Raw genomic sequence first — 8539 nt, 5'->3', positions numbered from 1 at the left:
TGAGAGATTCAGAAAGTGAGAGATTTGGTGAGAAATCTCCAGTTGTTTTTAAAGCGGCAATCATTTACACTGCAAAACCAGTTTGATTTTGCAGTGTAAATGATTGCCGCTTTAAAAAAAACTAGAGATTTCTCACCAAATCTCTCACTTTCTGAATCTCTCAGCCCATTAAATCTCACCCTCTATGGTTAATTTTCTTTAACCTACCAGTATATTTTGGGATTGTGGGTGGTAACTGGAAGTACCCAGAGGAAATCCACACAAACATGGGGAGAATAGACAAACACCGCACAGTTAGGGCCATGGTGGGACCAGTGGCGTAACTATAAATTTTGCTCCCCCCAGCCAAAAAAGTTTCTGGCGCCCCCCCCTTAAACATTACGTCACACATCATAATGCCCCTTGCACTATGGGCCTTATTTTGGTTCATTGTTTCTGACAAAATTCAATTCCACCCTATACTGTATGTCACACATCCTTATGCTTCTTACTCTATAATTAAGACTTCTGTGCGACGAAGCCGCACCGCCGCTAGAAAAAGTGTGTGACTGCACTGAGAGGGGGCAAGGATTATTGGGAATAATGCTCCCACAAGCCATGCCTCCCGTTTTCATCACTATGGAGGCATGCTAAGCGCTCTGTGAGCTTCTGGCATGCCCCCAGCCACTCTGTCTTCCGTGAATAGATGCTCTGTGTAGGCGCAAAATGTCATGGGACAGACAAAAAATCCCTGTCGCATGAAAATCGGTACAGATGGAAAGTACTGTATGCTGACATATGGTAAAGCTTGGACACGCAGACGCCGACAAACAGACATATGCTGAAAAATGGACAGATCCTAAAACACTGGCGCTGACAAGCTGATACATGGACGCTGACACAGACACACATGTTGACACATGGACACTGACAGATGCCTATACACAGGGATACGCTGACACACGGACTGCACATAGAGACACTGATCCTGACAAACGTGGACATCCAGAGACATAACACAGACACCCAGACACAAATATGCTGACATGTGATGACACAGAGACTGACTGTTTTGCATCCCACTGTAGAAAACCAGGGTTTGAAAGAGTTAACCTTATTGTTGTGTTCAGCTCCTGTGCTGAAGCCTGTAGAAGAGGAGGGCTCTGTAACCGGAGTGCAGAGTGCAGGGGAAGAGAAGACAGCCGCTGGAGCAGGACGCAGGATGGTCAGGAACAGAAAGCAGGGAGAGGGACGATGCTGCAGCTGCCCAGCCTGCGCGGACAGACAGAGGTTGCGAGTGTGCACAGAAACAGTTCTGAACTTCCTACCAGTGTGCTGCTGCTGGGAGGAAGGGGGGGGGGGGGGGGGGGAGGGAGACAGGACGGACCTCACCTCAGATATGCAGGTTAGAGAGAGAGACTTCCTGCGGTCCCGGGACTAGGACTGGGTGGATTGGGACACTGTTTTCTCTGCTCCCTGAGGCTCCCTCCATGCTCAGCTTGAATCTTCCCGGCTCCTCTGCTCTGTTTGCCCTCTCCAGCGTGTGACGTGATGACGTTACACGCATAGGAGAAGCTGAGGCAGGGACCAGCAGTCACTGCTGCTTCCTCTGTCACTGTTCCAGGCCGCGCACCTGCCCGCCCCCCGCCCTCTCATTCGACAGCCGCTGGCACACCCATCCTCCCATTGGACAGCCGCCCGCCCATCAAGTAAGGGCAATGTGACAGTCTGACAGTGAGTCTGTCAGACTGTCATGGCTGCGGCCGTGCAGCGGCCGTCAGCAACACATACTAGCAAAAGCAGCAGCTCACTTTGGCACTCAGTGTGCCGGGCGGGAGCCAGCGCCCACGCAGCCCCCGCTCCTCCAAGCAGTGGCGGGGGCTGCCTTGCACAAGTTACGCCACTGGGTGGGACTCAAACCCATGACCTCGGTGCTGTGAGGCAGTAATGGTAACCATTACACCGTCCGTGGTTTAAGTAAAATATTCTGTTCATTGTATGCTGACAAAGCGTTTTTGCCCAGTGCGTATAGCTATCGATGATGTGAAATTGAGACTATGTAAAAACCGGACCCAGACTTAATGCCGGACCAGACATCAAAATCTGCAGTCCGGAGCATGTAGTGTCTGGTCCGGGGGATTCCCTGTGATAGCTATCACCAGGGACATGGGGAAGGGGAGATCACAGTCTCCCCGTGTGGTCCGGACCGTCCGGTATTTGTTACATGCCCGGACCATACAGGGAGGCTTTATTCTCCCCCTCCTCCACTCCCTGGTAACAGGTGTCACAGGCAGCCCCCCAACCCGGACAGGACACCCCCGGACCAGACGCAACAAGCTCCGGACTGCAGATTTTGATGTCGGGTCCGGCGGTCCAGGGGTTTTGTCCTGGGCCGGTTTTTACCCATACCCTGTGAAATTCGCTGGGCGGAAAATTTTGCGACCACAGAACGGTGGGGGATAGCGATGATAGGGGAGCGTGTATCAGAGCTCACAGGTCATCGATGCGGTATACACACTAGGCAGTTTTGATCTGAAAACAGCTCAGAACACCAAACGTGAGCTGCTTACAGCTCGAAATCGCCCAGTGTGTATTGGCTTTTACCTAAACCAATAAACAATCTGCCATGTTTCAGGACAATTTTGAATCCAGAAAGAAAGAAGAGAAAAGGTTTGTATTGGATGCACTCCTTACAATTGATCGAAATTTTTTTGGGTAGTGGGAGCTCCCACTTTTTTACTAAAAAGGAATATACCCAAAAAAATTTTGATCAATTGTAAGGAGTGCATCCAATACAAACCTTTTCTCTTCTTTCTTTCTCCAATCATAAACGTTTGGGATAGCACCCCCACTGGTGCAGATAAACACACAGTGGACCTCTGCCCATCAATAAAAGGGCATTAATCCAACTATGTGTGCAGAACTCTACAAACCCATATCCTTGCCTTCAATTTTGAATCCAGAAATGTTATTAGCAATACATACATTAGATGTTTGCCATACATATGACAGCTTCAGCAGAGCAGAAGACCTTTACATTAACTCCCTCTATTACAGCATCCCACCCACATGAGATTGTATTTAACTGCAGCATGTACCAGACAGATTAATTACAAATGTTTTCTCTTCTGTTTGGTGATTGCATTGCGTTTATATAAATAATATAGACTAGAGCTCAGAAGGGTCACACATTCAACCAATTACTATCGCTCACGTGTATTCAGCCATTTGTTATAAGTTTTCCTAATTCTTTCATTAGTACATCTGTAATAATGTATGTATTTCTCTGTGTGTTATACAGCGTATTGGGTGCTGGATGCAGGTCCATCTGTAAAAGAGATGTTAGCCAGGTCTAGGTCTGTTGTGTGAGAGAAATCAGAAGTGTGGCTGTCTCCAGCTCTCTGAAGAAATAAAATCTAAACTGAGGGAACAAGGTGGATCCCGTTCCCCCGGTGATCCCTTGTGTTCCCCCCCTGTGCGCCACATGTGCTGCCCGCCCGGCAGTGCAGTGGTTAATGAGGCATCTCTCCCAAGCTTTTGGCTACTGCAGAAGTGGGTCAGTGCGGTTGCCATGGAGACGCTTTAGCAACCAATCTTGCAGCCTCTCCCTCAGTGTTATCCTGTAGCCCTACAAGATTGCTCCTGATTCTTCTCTGTCCCTCGCTGTCTCTGCTGTGGTGGTGCCAGCGGCCGGCCCTGCTCCATGCTGCAGCCTTGCTTTCCTTCCCACAGCAGCCTTTCATCCGGTGGCTGGGGAAAGGGAGGGAAACGGGCAGAGTTGGTGGATTTCTTTGCCTTTTTCTTCAGTCAGTTCTTCTCCACGCCTCCCTGGCACCAGGACTCTGCTTGCCAGCTGGTAAGAAGTGCCACTGTGATATACCATGTATCCCTGCTGCTGGCCAGTCTGAGTAAGCAGAGGATGCATTCTGTCTGCTTACCAGCCTATCTAGCTAAGCTTATCTATCTATCTATCTATCTATCTATCTATCTATCTATCTATCTATCTATCTATCTATCTTCTACTCCTTTTCTTATTTAGTATTCCTTTCGTTGGATTCAATTTATTTATGTGTGTATTTGTATTTATTTATGCTTCCTTTGTTAATTAATTGAATGTATTAATTTATTTATCTATTGCCAATATATTCTTGTGTTACACCATAAATGAAATCCAGTTGTTCATATAAATACTACCAAATGCTATAATAACAATGAGGGCTTTATTTATTGGATCTTCTACTCTATAGAAGATCCAATAAATAAAGCCCTCATTGTTATTTATCTCTCCCTAATATTTTCAGGGTATATAAAAATATCACTAAACCTCTTAAAAATAATAAAAATGAACCGATAACAATGCCATCTTAATTAGAAATCCTCACTGCAGTTAAGGTCATTTTCTTTTGTGTCTACACTGTTCCCTTCCATTGTTTTTCTAGCAGAATGATAGATACTGTACATCGCATACAGTTCTTCACAACATAAGGGTTACTGGAAATGACAAGACGTGTACAGTATATTCTACTTGGCTTTCTCATACCACCCAAATAGCCCAACATATATTGGCTAATAGTTCCCTCTGAGTAATGTTACCAGATACTATTGAATCTGGTGTGTGTGTGTGTGTGCGTGTGTGTGTTTTTGCGTGCGTGTGTGTGTGTTGGGCATTTTTCTGCAACAGTAACCGACCACTATAAATTTGAATAAAATGTCTCTGTATTTCTGTGTACCTACAAACTGCAGATGGTTGCTTGGTGTGGGGTTCACATTAAATGAAAGGGGGACAAGTGTATGTCAGTCTGTACAAACTACCTGGGGCCACTCTGAAGCCTGATCAGTTTGCTAATAATGAATAGCCTCTCACCTTCATCCTTCCTCTAATCCCCCACAGCTTGTAAACTGCCTGTATAATTGGTCTCACAGTAGCCTCCTATCAATAGAACATTGAGCTGCTCAATTTCATTGATCCACTACACAATGCTAGATATATTAATTATAAATTACCTTGTATTTTCCTAACATCAGATTACGCAGCAGTTTTATATACTCCCATATATACTAAACAATGTCAAATACATTTTTTAAGAAGCGTCATCTGTAATGAGCAATGAATATACTTAATTTGGATAATTTCTACAACACAGATGTGTGTGTGTGTATTTATATATATATATGTGTGTGTGTGCTCGCATTTCATAAATTTCTTCTACAGTATGCCTTGTTGTTATACATATGGGTTAATTGCAACGGACCAATACTTACCTTTAGAAAAGTAATTAATATGCACTACAGTATGTGTTTAATTGAGAGTAGTGTTCCTTCCTTTACTGTGAGATTAATCCATAAATCCCTTTTGCAGTGTGGTACAGCATGACTTCCCAGGTGATATATGCTAATTCAAAGAAACTGTATCAGCCAATTGCTTGTTTGTAATATGATTGCATGCCTAGTTCTGAAGCAACCTGCTCTGAATCATGTTCACACTTCTATAACAACACTCCTCTATAGGCAGGTGGGTTCAGGAAGTACATAGGTGGTGCATACTGAATACTGATATGTAAACTGCAGCAGTGTATGTATCACATGACACGGTGTATAGAGAGGAAAGGCTGTGGCAGACTGTCACATCCAAAAATACATCCTTTGTTATAGCCAACCTCCCTGGGACATAAGCATTAATGACTGGCTGTGATTTCATCTCATTTTTATTGCAATGTCAAATATCAATGTTTAGAAATTCAGCACGCATCTTTGTTAAACCTTTTTATGTGGCTATACAAGATAGCTTAATACCTTTGTTAATAGTAATTATTGTGCAGACAATAACTATTGCAGGGCTATTGTCTCTATGTATGATGCTGATGCCTACAGAGTATTAATGGATGCCTCTGTCTGAATATAACCAACAATCCTGTATTGACTAAAAAGATGTATGTATTGGAATCTACAGAATACGTGTAGTGAGGGATGAAAGTATGGGAGTCATCTAACCATAGAAAGCAGTATTTTCCCCCTTTGGTTCAAACAGGCAAAAAGTATATCAGCCAATCTATAAGGGTCCCATAGTACAGAGTTGGGTAGGATGCGGACTTTCCATACATAACTATTGTAATTTTCACCTGAACATTGCAATGAGTATATTCTTACAGGTTGTTTCAGTTTGTGCTGGTTAAAGTTCATCCTAAAATTATTGGTATATTGACAGAAACTATTACAGCCAAAGACATTTTGATAATTTACAGATTCTAGAGCATGAAGAGTTAAACCTAAAGCTGTCCACACACGGTAAGATATATTAAACAATATAGCCAATTTTTTGACCAATTGGAACGACCAATCGTTTGAAAACTTTACGCGTGTGGGCATGATAACGATCCAATGCACATTCTTCTAGCTCATTGATCCTTTTATCAAAAGATGAATGACCTGTCGTGCACACATTGTTCCGTGTTGTTATGAGGAACGATCTGGCAATGATTTTTATATGATTTGCAGTTATTAAACAACCCATCTAATCCTCTAATTGTTTACGCAATCATTCTGTGTGCGCTGAATATTTTTTTGGGCAGGAATGTTTTGGGTTTCAAGGGAAATTGGGTAAGAGATTGGATAGTAAATGTTTGTGGGCACCTTAATAATGTTGTGTTTACGGCAGTATTGAATAGCAAACACTTAATGCAACTGTATGAAATATAATTTCCAGCTCTTGGGGTGATTTATGAAAAATTCAATCTTTCACCCAATTTCCACTGAAATCCAGAACACTCCTGGCCAAATAGATATTATGCACACACACATGGATTGTGTAAATGATCACAGAGGGGTCATTTAACGACAGCAAATCATAAACACATTGTTCATAATGACTACACACACAGAACAATGTGTGCCAAATCCTGCAAGACAGGTCGTTATCTTGTTGCATGCTGAAGGGGTCAGCAAGCAAGATGAATGAGCGGTGGGTACGCACATTGCATCGTTAACATGCCCCCACTTGGACTGTTTTTAAATGATAGGTCGTTACAATCGGTTGTAAATGGCAATATCGCTCAGAATTTCTATCGGTGTGTGGGGGTAGCTTTAGTCTTCAAATTTCAAAGTGCAATTATTAAAGGGGTGTGGTTTAGTAGGTCAACATGAACACTGTCAACTCTGACAAAAAGGTTTTGACAAGGAGACGGTAGACATTTGAAAAGTTTGACATGAGTTTTTTTGTGTCAGTGTGGACACCTGACCACGTAGGCTCCCAGTTAGTGTACCCCTTCACCTTGCATGGCTTGCTCGACTCGCCATGCGGCAGTTCCTAATCAGAGCCTGCATGGTAAAGTGTGAAAAAGTAAAAAAAATAAAGAAAGCAAAAAGCTCATGTTGACCTTCATGTGTCGGCCATTGTTTTATCAACCTATTGATTGTGTCGACACTTTGACGTTGAGGACCATATGTATGTTGACCATATGTTGTTGACCTATTGACTATCGACACTGTATGTCAGCCATCCAGATATCACATTAAAGGTGGCAGAGGCCATCTTCTAATTACAGACCCAGGTGCCTCTTCCTGCATACAGTGTTGGATCATTGCTGATCATTTATCCTATTTCTTCCTCATTTGTAGGAACAATAAATATTTAAATGTGCGTCTGTTGTCTTCAGTTTATTTGCTAACATCGTGTCTAATTAAGCTGTCAGAAAACCTGTTTTCTAATGATTACATCTTGGTATAGTCATCCTTGGAGAAATCACCATAGTGGCAATGTTAATATGCATTGAAATATTACACATTTTCTTTTTGCATGTGACCACTCATTATAGACCAAACTATTAAATAGAACTGGTTGACAGAGTGTATAGTTAATGAGACTGAGGCTGCCCACACAGTTCAGTACATGAGATGACAAAGTGTTGGCATAGTGGATTAATCAGATAAGACTAATAAAAGATATTGAGTAACATGGTTCAGAACATTTCACATTCCCACTAGTCAATGAAGTATAATACACACACACACACGGTGCAAAGGGGGAAGAATTTTAGATTGCAACAAAAGTGTAAAAACGACAAATGTTGCAGATGCAGATGTTATGATGCATATCACACCAAAATATTGTTACTAATATATCAACCTTAGTAAAATACTGCGGCTATGCAATATGCTGCTACTAAACTCATAAGTCCTATACAATACTGTATATGTGTAGTAGTTGCATAATTCCCTATAAAACCCACCAGGACATTGAGATCCTATGATGGATCAACCACAGTACTACAAATGTTCTACCTTCATCTCTACCCCATTCCCTCTACAACTCCTCCCTAGGAAATCACATTAGCACCTTCTGCTTTTAATACTACCTATACATTAATGGCAGCCAAATCTGACTCTTTTCCCCTGACCTCTCCCTCCATCCTCTATTGCATGGGTCTTCAACCTGTGGCCAGATGTTGTGAAACTACATGTTCCAACATGCATTGCCCCATTTTTTCCTATGAGAGCATGCCAAAACTGTCAGGGCATGCTGGGACATGTAGTTCTACAACATCTGGAGGGCCACAGGTTGAAG

The 8539-nt window shown here is 42.8% G+C and overlaps 1 protein-coding gene across 1 annotated transcript in view; it reads left to right on the top strand.

Annotated features, from left to right (window-relative positions):
* The first annotated feature begins 3525 nt into the window (after positions 1-3525).
* The window catches only part of RIMS3 (regulating synaptic membrane exocytosis 3), a 130862-nt gene continuing 125848 nt past the window's right edge, over positions 3526-8539 (top strand). Inside the window, exon 1 of the mRNA XM_083173672.1 lies at positions 3526-3835. The gene's annotated coding sequence lies outside the window, so the exon portion shown is untranslated. The remainder of the gene's footprint in view (positions 3836-8539) is intronic.

This window comes from Crinia signifera, chromosome 2 (genome assembly GCF_055691185.1).
Source record: "Crinia signifera chromosome 2, ASM5569118v1, whole genome shotgun sequence".
Taxonomy (NCBI): Eukaryota; Metazoa; Chordata; class Amphibia; order Anura; family Myobatrachidae; genus Crinia; species Crinia signifera.
This window is presented reverse-complemented; position numbering and strand designations above follow the sequence as displayed.